At 45.0% G+C, this 14,120-nt stretch overlaps 1 protein-coding gene across 1 annotated transcript in view; it reads left to right on the top strand.

The window, feature by feature from the left end:
- Positions 1 to 14,120, top strand: part of STK17B (serine/threonine kinase 17b) — a 115,500-nt gene that overhangs the window by 77,803 nt on the left and 23,577 nt on the right. Inside the window, exon 2 of the mRNA XM_083412546.1 lies at positions 10,621 to 10,655. The gene's annotated coding sequence lies outside the window, so the exon portion shown is untranslated. The remainder of the gene's footprint in view (positions 1 to 10,620; positions 10,656 to 14,120) is intronic.

Raw genomic sequence — 14,120 nt, 5'->3', positions numbered from 1 at the left:
AGGTTACGTATTGCTCAATGATCTGTGCTGGCTGCCAGTTTGCTGCCAGGCTGAGTTCAAGGTCTTACCGTTGGTATATAAAGCCTTTTACTGCTTGGGACGGGCTTACCTGAAGGACTGCCTTACCCACTAACGTGCCTGTTAGATCCGTTTACAAGCGCGACACGGTGTTCGTTCCACATTAGTGAGCTGTCCTCTCTTTAGCGTGGCAGCGCCTGCGCTTGGGCATCCCTGACATCTATTGACATCCATATCCAGGCTCCCGCCCCAAAACACACAAGCTCTTGCTTGTAAGTAAGAATGAGAACTTTGTTCGCACAAGCGACAGGCTTAGCAGCCCAGGGCTTGGGGCTAAGGAGTTCAGCAGGACGGGAAGTTCAGAACCGTAGGGGAAGCGTCGAAGACGTCCCAATGAGTTTCTGTGCCACACCCGCCAAAAAAGAAGAGGTGGGGTGCACTCACTCGCCTTGTGGAAATGAGATGCTCTTGTCAGGGTGAATGGGTCTGCTTCCATCTGCAAAGGAGGTACCTGGTTAGGTATGGGAAGATTGCACCCTCCTATTCCGACTAAACATTAGGAAGAACTTTCTGGCAGTAATAGCTGTTTGACAGTGAGACAGACTCGGAAGGTCGGCTCTCCTCTGTTTGAGGTTTTTAAACACAGGTTGGATGACCACCTGTTGCAGATGCTTTCATTGTGATCCCTGCATTGCAGGAGCTTGGACTAGAGGGCTCTTGGGGCTCCTTCCAACTCTATGATCAGTGCCTCCACCCCCCAGCCTCCCTGCTTCTGAAGTGGCTGAAGTTGGGGTGGGAAGGCGCAATCCAGTCCAGGTTCCCACCGTTCGAGCACCCCTTTTTCCATAGCTTCCTCTTGCACCCCTGCCTGCCAATCCATGCTCAGTCCTATCACCTGTGCTATACAGTGCTGTTTTAAACACCTGCTAAAATATTTTCTGCTCCAGTGGGTCTACCCAGACGCATGATTTGGTCGTATCTGCCAGCGTGGTGTAGTGGTTAAGAGCGGTAGACTCGTAATCTGGTGAACCGGGTTCGCGTCTCCGCTCCTCCACATGCAGCTGCTGGGTGACCTTGGGCTAGTCACACTTCTCTGAAGTCTCTCAGCCCCACTCACCTCACAGAGTGTTTGTTGTGGGGGAGGAAGGGAAAGGAGAATGTTAGCCGCTTTGAGACTCCTTCGGGTAGTGATAAAGCGGGATATCAAATCCAAACTCCTCTTCTTCTTCTTACCTTTGTTTAGTGTTTGACTATGTTTATTGCTCTTAAATGCCTAGGGATGTTTTTACATGTTTCAGATGTGTTAAATACGTTTCTGTTTTGTTTTTTAATTGCACTGTTTTACCACAAGTGCGTTTGATTCCCTGAGCTCTTTTGGAAGGGCGGTTGGGATAAACATTGAATGAATGAATGGAATACAAATTGAAATAGGGCACAGATTCTGTACACTGTCGTCATAGCAAATGGAGGCAGTGAGTGCCGACAGTTACATAGCCACTCAGAAGCAAAAGCATTAGTATCCTTAGGAGAACACCAAGGTTAGCAGCAGTGCCCCCCCCCCAAATGGGCAAGGAACGGAATGGAGTTTTCTAGAGGAGGGGCTGGCTGGCTGGCATTTTGAACAGGGATGCTCCTTGTAAGGGATATTCCAACTAGGGATGGGAGAGACATTTGAGTTAATTTGCATTTAAAGATAAATTTCCCTAATTTGCACTTTCCAAAACAATACGTGGACCGAAACACAACCCATCCTTTAAAATTCACACTTCTCCAGGTTCTGCGGTGCAGTACTCCAGCCAACTAATCTGTCGAAAAACATATATACTGGAACAAAGTGTCTCTGAAAATTCACATAATAGTTAAAACCGCATGCAAAAGCGTGTTATTTCGGGGGAAAGCGTATTGCAAAAATGTGTCTATTGGGCAAAAAAATGTGTGTATTAGTCGATATCCACACTAGAACGCTGATGAATTTTCATGACTTTAACATCACTAACGTATACATGTGACAAACTGAATTTAAGATCTGAGAAATTAGAAACTGAAGTTGACAGGTTCACTCATCCTTAACGCCAGCAATTTTAATGCAGGTTCTCTAATAACAAACTCGGGGGGTTGAGTCTCTCAGCATGTAAGCAAGACGGGGCCACCCAAAAATAAAATAGTGGCTTCTGCATCCACGGGCAATGACCCAGTAATGCAGAAGTATATGCATTTGTGATTTTAAAAGCAAATGGCTTAAAAAAAAAAGTAACCCCAGTCAACAGAAATCTGTGGGCTTACACTGTGCTGATGGTGGTTGAAACGATAAAGAGAGAGATTAAAGGGTTTCTAAAGAATGCAGGATACAGGCAGACAGTGTGAGTCTGTACAGCTGAGAGTTGTAGAGGCACAAAATGTTTTATGTTGATAAGGGCAGGTGGGGAGGACAGAGGAAGAGCGGGAGACCTGACCTGATCAAGCCCCAGAGAATATATTGTAGGATTCCTTGGGTAGAAGGGGGGAGGTTATTATTATTATTATTATTATTATTATTATTATTATTATTATTATTATTATTTACTATTATTAATTATATTATTATTATTAACTATTATTCATTTATTATTATTATTATTATTATTATTATTATTATACTCTACCCATCTAGCTGGGCTTCCCCAGCCACTCTGGGAGGCTTCCAACAAAATATTAAAATACAATAGTCCTTCAGATATTGAAATCTTCCCTAAACAGGGCTGCCTTCAGAGGTCTTCTAAAAGTCAGGTACAGTGGTACCTCACGTTACATATGCTTCAGGTTACATATGCTTCAGGTTACACACTCCGCTAACCCAGAAATAGTGTTTCAGGTTAAGAACTTTGCTTCAGGATAAGAACAGAAATCGTGCTCCGGCGGTGCAGCGGCAGAAGGACCCCTTAGCTAAAGTGGTGCTTCAGGTTAAGAACAGTTTCAGGTTAAAAACAGACCTCCGGTACTAATTTAGTACTTAACCCAAGGTACGACTGTAGTTGTTTATTTCCTTGACATCTGATGGGAGGGCATTCCACAGGGTGGGCACCACTAATGAGAAGGCCCTCTGCCTGATTCCCTATAACTTCGCTTCTCACAGTGAGGCAACCACCAGAAGGCCCTCGGAGCTGGACCTCAGTGTCCAAGCTGAACGATGGGGGGTGGAGATGCTCCTTCAGGTATACTGGACCAAGGCAGTTTAGGGACTTAAAGGTCAGCACCAACACTTTGAATTGTGCTCAGAAACGTACCAGGAGCCAATGTAGATCTTTCAGGACTGGTGTTATATGGTCTTGGCGGCCACTCCCAGTCACCAGTCTAGCTGCCGCATTCTGGATTAGTTGTAGTTTCTGGGTCACCTTCAAAGGTAGCCCCACGTAGATCACATTGCAGTAGTCCAAGCGGTTAAGGTTGACACGTGTGCTGGGAGATGGTTAAAAAATGCCCCACTGCATTTAAGATGAACCTAGTTCGCACTGTCCGCAACAAAAACTGAAATGCAACTATCATTTGGAATTCGCTCTTCTCTGAATTTCTAAATGCTTTTCTCCATCCAAATGACAACTGGTGTGCGTGTGTGACAGAATGGGGGGCAACAAGTCCTGCAGGAGCACTGTTGGGTGGAATTCATCTATTGGGGGATTGGCCATGGGTTGCCAGGGGGAGAGGGTGGGCCAAGACGGAAGGCTGGCTTTTCCAGTGGCAAGGATATGGATTCCTGCAGCAGTACTCCTTAGAATGAATTTTATTAGTGCTTCTAGAGAAAAATACAAAACTGAATACCAAATATATTTTCCTCTCTCTCTCTTTTTTGTCCAAACTAAGATGTTGATCTAAACACACTAAAAGCATAAAGAGGGGGGAGGAATAAAGATAGAGAGAAAGAAAGAAAGAAAAATAATTGGAAAAGAGGATAAAAGAGAGAAAAATAAACAAAATTCAGAAGGTAAGGGACTTCTGATTTTTCGTCCGTCCGCTATATAAAAACAATATTCACTTCATTCATTCCAATGTAACAATCAAGAAAACCACTTTCTAAAAAGAAACATTTTCCTTTTTCTTTTCAATTTTCAATTTTTTCAGTTTATACTTTTCAAGTTCATAAATTTCACTATTCATGCATTTCACTAATTTTACAATCATTTTGACATTTCAAAACTTGACTTCCTTCCCCTCTTTCTGGGGTTCCTTATATATATTTTTCATATCTTTTGCATATCCAAATTAACCTAATTTGCTAATTTATTCATCTTTTTAAAATATGTGCTCTTGTGAAACTGCAGGTTATTACAATAATCCTACCAAGATTTTATCTCTTTACAATTTATCTGTAAATATTCAATAAACCATTTCCATTCTTTTATAAAAAGTTTGCTATCTCGATTTCTTATTCTTCTAGTAAGTTTCACCATTACAGTGGTACTTCGGGTTACATACACTTCAGGTTACATACGCTTCAGGTTACAGACTCCGCTAACCCAGAAATATTACCTCAGGTTAAGCACTTTGCTTCAGGATGAGAACAGAAATTGCACTGCGGCGGCACGGCAGCAGCAGGAGGCACCATTAGCTAAAGTGGTGCTTCAGGTTAAGAACAGTTTCAGGTTAAGAACGGACCTCCGGAACGAATTACGGTAAGTACTTAACCTGAGGTACCACTGTACAACAAACATTATCTTCAATCCTCAAATCCTAAGGAAATTTCGTTTTCCACGCAAAAACTCTACGAGAAGTTTCTGACCTTTAACAAATGTTGGCAAGGACCTTTCTCCTATCAATTTCGCCATCTCAGCCAAGTCTGTTAGTTTTAACAGCCACTCTTCCATTGTTGGTAATAAAGGGCCTTCCATCTTTGTGCATATAAAAGTCTTGCCGCTCCTGCAGCAGTGCTTCAAATCCGCGTCGATGTCTCTGATTATGGGGACCCCCTTTCCACCATTCCTAGTATGGGGCTGTACCCTTGCCTCAATCCTGGGACTCCCTGCATGAGAAATGTGAGCTGTTCCACCTGCCTAGGGCTTCTCCTGCTGTCTCATGGCTGGTGTCTATGACCAGGGTTGATGTGGTTTGATGGCACCATGAAGACACGATGTGACTGAGGCCTGCCTACTGCTGTGCTTGAGCAATTGGGGAACTCGCCATTAGGCAGAGCGAAGTGGCAGCCAATTTTTGGATGTCATGAAAGGAGAGCACGTGGCTATTCCCTCCCTCTCTTTCTTTTTTCTTTTCCTTCTCCTCCTGCGATGAGGCTACATTTTAATATTTTGATGTTCCATTATTTTAATGTTGTATTTTACTTTTGTTTTTAAGTTGTAATCATTCATCTTGTTTTTATTATTGCTTGTAAGCCGCTCTGAGCCCGGCCTTGGCTGGGGAGGGCGGGGTATAAATAAAAAAATATTATTATTATTATTATTATTAGTAGTAGTAGTATTATTAGTATTGTATTCTTACTGCCACAGAAGGGGAGAGGTGCTTGTGGGAGCCCCCCAAAAAATGTAAGGGAAAAAAACTCTGGATGTACATTTCCAAAATATAAGATAAAACCTACATACAGCAACAGTGTTTTTGTGTTGTGTAGGCTTCTATTTGTTATGTGCAAATGGCTTTAGATACTTTTATGTACTGAGTTGAATAGGATCCAAAAGGCAGCAGTCTGATTGGTCCTAGAACAATAGGATCCAAAATGCAGCAGTCTGATTGGTCCTAGCACAACAGGATTCAGAATGCAGCAGTCTGATTGGTCCTAGAACAATGCAGCAGTCTGATTGGTCCGCAGGAGCCACCCGATTCAGCTCCAGGTGGAAGTGAATCCACAACCTGATTGACCTACAGGAGAATCCCAGAATTAGCCAATCACGTGCAGCCCATTGTGTAAATAATGTATATAAAGCAGGTATTTGGGGGGAACTTCCATTCCTCCTCACCACTATGAGCTGAATAAAGAGCATGAAATCCACTCTCGACTCCGAGTATATTTCAGATACCTATTGGGTGCATAAATTACCATTTAGCATATATTCAACACACACAAAACAGCGACAATTTGTTGTTGACAGAGGACAGCTGACATATAAAGGGCCCCATTACCTTCAGTAGCTTAGGGCCTCATCAAACCTAAATCTGGCTCTGGGTGCGTATGCCATTTGCAGATCTGTCGCAGGCAACAAAACGCATTGGGGCAACCCTGTATGCAGAACTTGCAGTGTTGATTTCAATCACAAGGGTTCTCTCCCACCCACAGCCCTGAATTCTGGCCTGTTCCCTCTCCTCTTTTTTTTTTATTATTATTATTCTTTTATTTAGTACAGAATAAAACCACAAAGGGCATATAACACAAACAAGAACAAAACAATAATGCCCCTCCATCCTTTCTCATGCTACAGTGCAAATTCCTGTCTCCCACTTCCCATCCTTGTGCCCTTCATACTGAAGGGTTATGATTACAGTGGTACCTCAGGTTACAGACACCTCAGGTTACAGACTCCGCTAACCCAGAAATATTACCTCAGGTTAAGAACTTTGCTTCAGGATGAGAACAGAAATCATGCGGCGGCAGCGGGAGGCCCCATTAGCTAAAGTGGTACCTCAGGTTAAGAACAGTTTCAGGTTAAGAACGGACCTCCAGAAGGAATTAAGTGCTTAACCCGAGGTACCACTGTATTTCTAATTAAAGACAACACATAATAAATAAAAACCACTGGGTGCATTTTAAAACAGACTAGAAGCCAACCTTTAAAGCGCCAGGGCAAATAAATGAATTTGGTGCTGATGCTAAAATAATTGTAACATTGAGACACCTGTCATGCTGCTACAGGATGGGTGCATTGTGCAATTGCGTGGGGCACCAAGCTATTGGTGGGGGGGGGGGTGCCAAGCTGAGCTCACTGGCTGTGACTTTTTTTTAATGTTTCATCTGCCTTGAGCTAGAGTGGCAAAAAGCAAACGTCTGTGACCTTCCGCCCATCCCCAAGGTTCTTCCTTCAATTAGCTGTAAAGTATGTTTCTTTTTCGGTTTTCATGCTGATGTAATCCAAGCTAGGGCTGGGGCGGGGGGGGGGGGGGAGGAATGGTGGAACACTGTCTTTGGGGCAGATTTTACCAAGCACTTAGCACTTCAGATTTATAAACACTACATAAATGATAATGAAATAAAGTGGTTTGAATGTGGGAGGTCAGTTGGATCCTTTTTTTTTTTTTACTTATAACTTTTGTTATAAGTAAATGTTATAAAACAAAAGAATGCCTGTCAAAAGATAGGGAACTGCTACAAAACAAAAAGCAAATCAAAGCGGTTGCTAGGCTTAGTCACTTTATATTTTATGTAATTATTTTTTTAAAAAGCAGCAAGAGAAGACTGAAGACAGTCATATATGGTGATACAGTGGTACCTCGGGTTACATACACTTCAGGGTACATACGCTTCAGGTTACATACGCTTCAGGGTACAGACTCCGCTAACCCAGAAATAGTGCTTCAGGTTAAGAACTTTGCTTCAGGATGAGAACAGAAATTGTGCTCCGGCGGTGCGGCAGTAGCAGGAGGCCACATTGGCTAAAGTGGTGCTTCAGGTTAAGAGCAGTTTCAGGTTAAGAACAGACCTCCGGAACAAATTGAGTACCTAACCCGAGGTACCACTGTACTGTCTCTTCAAAGTAGAAGGCCTACTTTTTGCAGCTGAGGTTGGGAGTGTTGGAGATCAGGGAGGAGAGCTTGCCGTTGGCTCTGTTTTGTTTGTGCGGAACCCGATAAAGAATCTAGGCCAACAACCCCATGAAAGCTATGCTTTGAGAGCCACCCACACGACATGACAGGGACTTCACTGGGATCCTAGAAGTGGAACAGCAGAGCAACGTGCAAGAGGTAGCCCACTTGGGTCCTTTTTCATAGACACTGGTGGGGGGTAGACTGGGAGCAGCAGGCCTGTTGTTGTTTAGTCGTGTCTGACTCTTTGTGACCCCATGGACCAGAGAACGCCAGGCACTCCTGTCTTCCACTGCCTCCCGCAGTTTGGTCAAACTCATGCTGGTAGCTTCGAGAACACTATCCAACCATCTCGTCCTCTGTCGTCCCCTTCTCCTTGTGCCCTCCATCTTTCCCAACATCAGGGTCTTTTCCAGGGAGACTTCTCTTCTCATGAGGTGACCAAAGTATTGGAGCCTCAGCTTCACAATCTGTCCTTCCAGTGAGCACTCAGGGCTGATTTCCTTCAGAATGGAGAGGTTTGATCTTCTTGCAGTCCATGGGACTCTCAAGAGTCTCCTCCAGCACCATAATTCAAAAGCATCAATTCTTTGGCGATCAGCCTTCTATATGGTCCAGCTCTCACTTCCATACATCACTACTGGAAAAACCATAGTTTTAACTATAGCATGGTTATATTTTAACACAACTTGGTTCTGCTGCAAAGTTACAGAGCTGCCTGGTGGGTGGGTGGAGGCAACTGGGGCCATTTGGCCCAGGCCCACAAGCCCCCCCCCCACCTCGGTTCCTGTGCATACCATTGGCCACCAATGGTAAGTTATTCTTATTCTTTATTGAATTTATATACCGCCCTATACCCGGATGTCTCAGGTCGATTCACAGAAAAGATCAACAACCCCCCCCAAATATATAACCAAAATAAAAACAACAACTGAATAAAGCACACACTCCAAAAAAGAGCCACATTTTAAAAGAGCGTAGGATGAATGCCTCTTAAGACTTCCAGGCAAGGTGGCCCTGGACAGTAATATTCTGTGGCAGTTGCCCCAGGAAAAGGTTGATCAGTGGCCTGAGGCTAGTTCTGAAGGCAGGAATCGTTCCTTTGCCAGCAGACAAGTGGAAGACCTGTGAGACCGAGGCCCAATAAACAGGAAGGTGCTCTGGCACAAAGAAGTCGGGATTTTGAAGAGAGACAATGGGGCAGGAAGTAGAGGCAGGCTCATATAGGGAGATGATTCTTCAGGTATTAGGTTCCAAGCTGCTTGCGGGCTTCAATGCCAGCTGAATTCAGTAAACACCGGTTGAATGGAACTCAATTAGTAAGCAGGCCAGCAGCAGAATCTTTACAACTCTCTTCCCTGCTTTGGATACGTCACCTCCTATTGTGTGCTTCCTTTGCTTTGCTGGGTCATGGATCTTGCTGTGCCCAGTCCTTAATTAAAGGGATGAACAATTGTCAACTTTCCTGTCAGGCGACACCTTTTCTGACCAACGCTTATGCTGTGTGTGGTATGCTAATAGGCAGGAACTGCAGTTTACGGCAGCAGGGAATTGCCCCATGGTAGTACTGTGGGGACACGGGTGGCGCCGTGGATTAAACTACAGAACCTAGGACTTGCCGATCAGAAGGTCGGCGGTTCGAATCCCCACCATGGGGTGAGCTCCCGTTGCTCGGTCCCTGCTCCTGCCCACCTAGCAGTTTGAAAGCACATCAAAGTGCAAGTAGATAAATAGGTACCGCTCTGGCGGGAAGGTAAACGGCGTTTCCGTGCACTGCTCTGGTTCGCCAGAAGCGGCTTAGTCATGCTGGCTACATGACCCGGAAGCTGTACACCGGCTCCCTCGGCCAATAAAGCGAGATGAGCGCCTCAACCCTAGAGTCGGCCACGACTGGACCTAATGGTCAGGGGTCCCTTTACCTTTACCTAGTACTGTGGTTCGTTTATTCAAGGCTGCATCAGAGGTTCAAGCCTTTGGCCCTGTGTAGCTGTCATTTCTCTCTTTCCTTGTTCACCAGGGTGTACCTACCACTCCTGGACTTTGCACCTGCACTTAAAAAAAAAATATGGCAAAAGGCAAGTTGGAGAAATGAGTGCCTCTGAGCATGCACAAAGTGCAAAACCGCCCTCTGTGCTAAGCGACCGTTGCATCAGAGCAGATCTTAAGCCCAGGTGCCCCTTATTTTCGAAATTAAACCCCGACAACCTTAACTCCTGTCTCTCGGGACGCCACCGCCGCCCTGTTGCCCCAGATTCTTCAGCAGGGTTTCTTCGCTTCCCTTTTTAGCCCCGCCCTTTGTCACTTCCATTCCTTGACAGGTTCAGTCGCGCGTCTTCCCCGCCTCCCAACCTTTTCTTTCGAGCCGATTGGCTGGGCTCCCGCCACTCACCAACGAGAAAGCCTATCGGAATGGGAAACGCTAATTGGGGGGCGGGAGGCGGATGGGAAACGTCGGTTGAAGACGAGAGCCTTGTTTGTTTCCTCCCCCCCTCCTCTTCCCCCCTCCCGCTATGCCGGACCGCGCAGCGCGGATTGGCTGAGAGGCGAAGAGCGGGGCGGGGCGAGGAGGCGGCGGGGCGGGGCGCGAGCCAGCCGGCGCTGTAACCGCCGCACAAACCGGCTTTGCGCTTTTCAAACGCCAACTGTGTGGCGAGCGAGCGAGCGCGAGCGCGGGGCCGGGCACGAGCGCGCTGGGGGGGCCGCTGGCACCGAGCGGCGGCGGCAAGAAAAGAGCCGCGACAGGGGAGGCTGGTCTGTCCCTTGAGGTGCTGCTGTCCTGCGTTGGAAACAGGGACGAAGCGGGCGTGTGTGTGTTTGAGGGGGGAGGAAATAAAAAGGAGCGTGAGACGGCGGAGAGCGAGACAGGCAGAGAAGGCGAGCCGTCTGGGCTCGGGAAACGAAGCCCTGAGGAAGGAAAAAGGGTGAGTGTGCCCTGAGAATATTTATTATTATTATTATTATTATTATTATTATTATTATTATTATTATTATTATTATTATTAATAGTGTTATAGGCCGGGGAGGGTTCTCCCCCTCCCCCCCGCCTCACCTCACCTCACGGAAAAGAGGGGGGCGGCGTTGCTGCTGAGGGAAAAGCACGGCCGACAATGAGGAGGGAAAGCGCCCCCTGGCGGCCGCGGCAGCAGCGCCCCCTCCCCAAAGTCTGCCCCCCCCCATCGCCTGCCTGTGGGGATGGCGGCTCTGCTGAGGCTGGCGCTTCTTGTGGGTCACGCCGTCCCCGACGGTGGGGCGCCTGGATGAGCTTCCCTCTCGCCGCCGCCACCCGGTCGCTTCTGCTTCTCGCGCTCGCCTCATGACATCCTTTCCCCAGCTTTCTCTTGAGTGTGTGTGCAAATTTGTGTGCATGTATATATATATGTATGTGTGTGTGAGTGTATGTGTATATATATGTGTGTGTGTGAGTGTATGTGTGCATATATTTGTTTATTGGGGTTTTTGTTCGTGTGTGTTTATATAAATGTGTGTGTGTGCAGTGGTGCCAACTTAAATAAAATATTGGGGGGGGGGGGCAGGTAAGCCCTGCCCCACATAATCAATCACAAGAAGTGGCACACACGCTATTCAAACGACAATGCTCATCAACCTTGGTGGCTCCCGGCCCCGCTCAGATATTTTATTGTAGGAGACCCAAGAGACCTTGGGCCCTAGGAGTTGGTCCTATGTGTGTGTGTGTATTTATATGTGTTTGTGTGTGTGCATGGAGAGAGATCACACACACACATTACCGGCAAACTGCAGCTCAAGATTGCGAGAGAGGCTCAAGGACGTCTCACTCTTAGATACACCTGTGGTGCTTTTCGGGCCGCTTAATAAAAAGGAAAGGGTGACTGGTGGTTTAAAAGCCAAGCCTTGAACATGGGGAAATGCAGATTGTGCAAATGGATTCCCTAATAATAATAATAATGATGATGATGGCAATTTGGCTGTCACAATCATATGTTTGTGTCAGACATTCGGGAGCAGGAATTTTTGGAGTAGTGTGTGTAGTGTGTCCAGGGAAAAAAGGGTTGATAAAGTTGTGGATTGTGTGTGCTCAGCCATTTCAGCTTATACAGCTAGTATTTTGTTTGATGATGGGGCTCTAAGGTGGTGGCTGGCATCCTTGCCTGACCCCTTGCAGGTCTATATCTTCAGGCTGCCATCTTTCAGATCTTTTTTCATACTTCCTTCTCACCCCTTACACGGATGCCTTTTGCTTTTTTATATTTTTGGAGCGTCCAGTTGTTTAAGGTGCATGGTCAGTGCCGTGAACTACTTCTTCACACAGTCCATTTTCACTTATGGAATTCTATTTTCAGATGTGGAGTGGGCATAATAATAGCTTAGGGCAAATTCATGTAGTTTGGGAGATGACTAAGTAACTGTGGAAGAAACGTGCACATATGGTGTAGGAGCAGCAGCTCACTGAGTGTGTGCAGATTTGTTGAACCGGAAACCTTCTGCAATGTGCAATTTCTGATATCTCCTAAAATGTATATAAGGTTTACTTATAGGGACACCCCCCCCATCCTGTAAACAATGCGTAATAAGCAGAATATTGCTGAAAACACTTAACATTAAACCCTAAAAACAATATTATAAAATAAACCTTATATGAAAAAGAAAATCTATTAACAATTGCAGCACCTAATCAGAGTAATCACTGAGGTTCATACCCTTGCAGGGGGTCCACTTCAGCTATTAGTGCCTCCTGACTCTTTAGCTCTTTGTTGTCACTCACTGCCTGTTCACCTGTCCTCTCTGAACATGCAAGCAGTGACTAGAGCAAGGTGATGGAGCAGCATCTTTCACTTGATTGGTCATCTCCCATTTAGTAGTTGTATAGATTGAGTGCAGAGGGAAAGGGTAAGTAATTGGAGCGTGAGGAGAAAGTTGGCCCACTGAAATCATCTTGCCCAAGGGCAGGGGTCAGCAAGCTTTTTCAGCAGGGGGCCGGTCCACTGTCCCTCAGACCTTGTGGGAGGCTGGACTATATTTTTGAAAAAAATATGAACAAATTCCTATGCCCCACAAATAACCCAGAGATGCATTTTAAATATAAGGACACATTCTACTCATGTAAAAACACGCTGATTCCCGGACCGTCCGCAGGCTGGATTTAGAAGACGATTGGGCAGATCCAGCCCCCGGGCCTTAGTTTGCCTACCCATGCCCAAGGGTCTCTCATAACCAGGAGCTGGCACAGGTGTAGGTGCCTGATTGCAAAGAGCATTGTCATTGTGATGGTTTTTTGAACTGGTTATTTCTAGTTACTTATGGTAATTTTAAAAATAGATTTGTAATGTACACTTAATTTAGCTTTTGTCCCCAAACCATTTAAGTACCCTGCAATACAACACTGCACAATAGTAATAGTAATTATTAATAGCAAGTTTACTCTGGAGTAAATCCCAAGTGCAATGATTTTAGGATTGCAGCATTAACTTCAAAGCCCCTAGAGGACAAAATTATTAACATTAAAAAATAACAACCCATCCAACTGCTGTAAGCCTTACAAACAAGCTCCCAGCTCAGCTCATAGCCATTAACCAGACAGTGCAAAAATTAGATATAATATGAGCATCTTCCAACTTTTCCAAACAGCATATCATTCCTTTCCTTTGGGGCTATAGCTATAAAGACCTAGCACTTAGCATCCAATGTTCTAAGCTCCCTTAATGGTGGAATATGAAGCAGAGCCATAGTTGATTAATATGAGAGGCTTTCTAAAGCTTGCGGGTTCCAGTCTGTGAAAATTTAAATGATTCCAATTAGCAAGGATTGGAAATACCTGTATCACACATTATGACCTTCTATAAACGAAATTGCTTGATTTCTGTGGCATGGTTCCGGTTGTAGTGTTTGAAAGTTTCTAAATTGTTTCAGATTGTGACCAGTTGCTATTTATGGGACTTTCTGCACAGAAGTCTTTGTGTATTAAATTTGTGCTCAAATAAGTAACAGAATTTAAGGGAAGGACTTTTGTGTTTGGTACAGTGGGTTCCATTATATCATTGAAGTGTTATAAAAATGCATCTCCAGTTCCCATGCATTCTATGAGTTAAGGTGTTTCAGTGGATACAATGTTAGACATGAGACTTGTAGCCTGACATGAGACTTGTATGCTTACTGGAAGTCCTGAGTTCAGCAGGACTTCCAAGTAACCGTGTCTATAGTATGACAACCATGAATTCCAAATTCCTCTTCAGCAAATGATTTGATGGCATACACAGTACATTTGTCTTTAAAAAAATCACTTGCTCTTAAGCTATGTGTGAAAAATATTTTAATTGCTTTAAATCTTTTAAACCATCTGTTTGATTACATTGTGTCCTCAGTATGGTTCATATTTTTAAAAATAGGCTTGCATCCCATGCCTAACTTTT

The sequence above is a fragment of the Podarcis tiliguerta genome, assembly GCF_965153285.1.
Source record: "Podarcis tiliguerta genome assembly, chromosome: 1".
Lineage (NCBI taxonomy): Eukaryota > Metazoa > Chordata > Lepidosauria > Squamata > Lacertidae > Podarcis > Podarcis tiliguerta.
The sequence above is the reverse complement of the archived record's forward strand: the minus strand, read 5'-3'. Positions and strand labels throughout refer to the sequence as shown.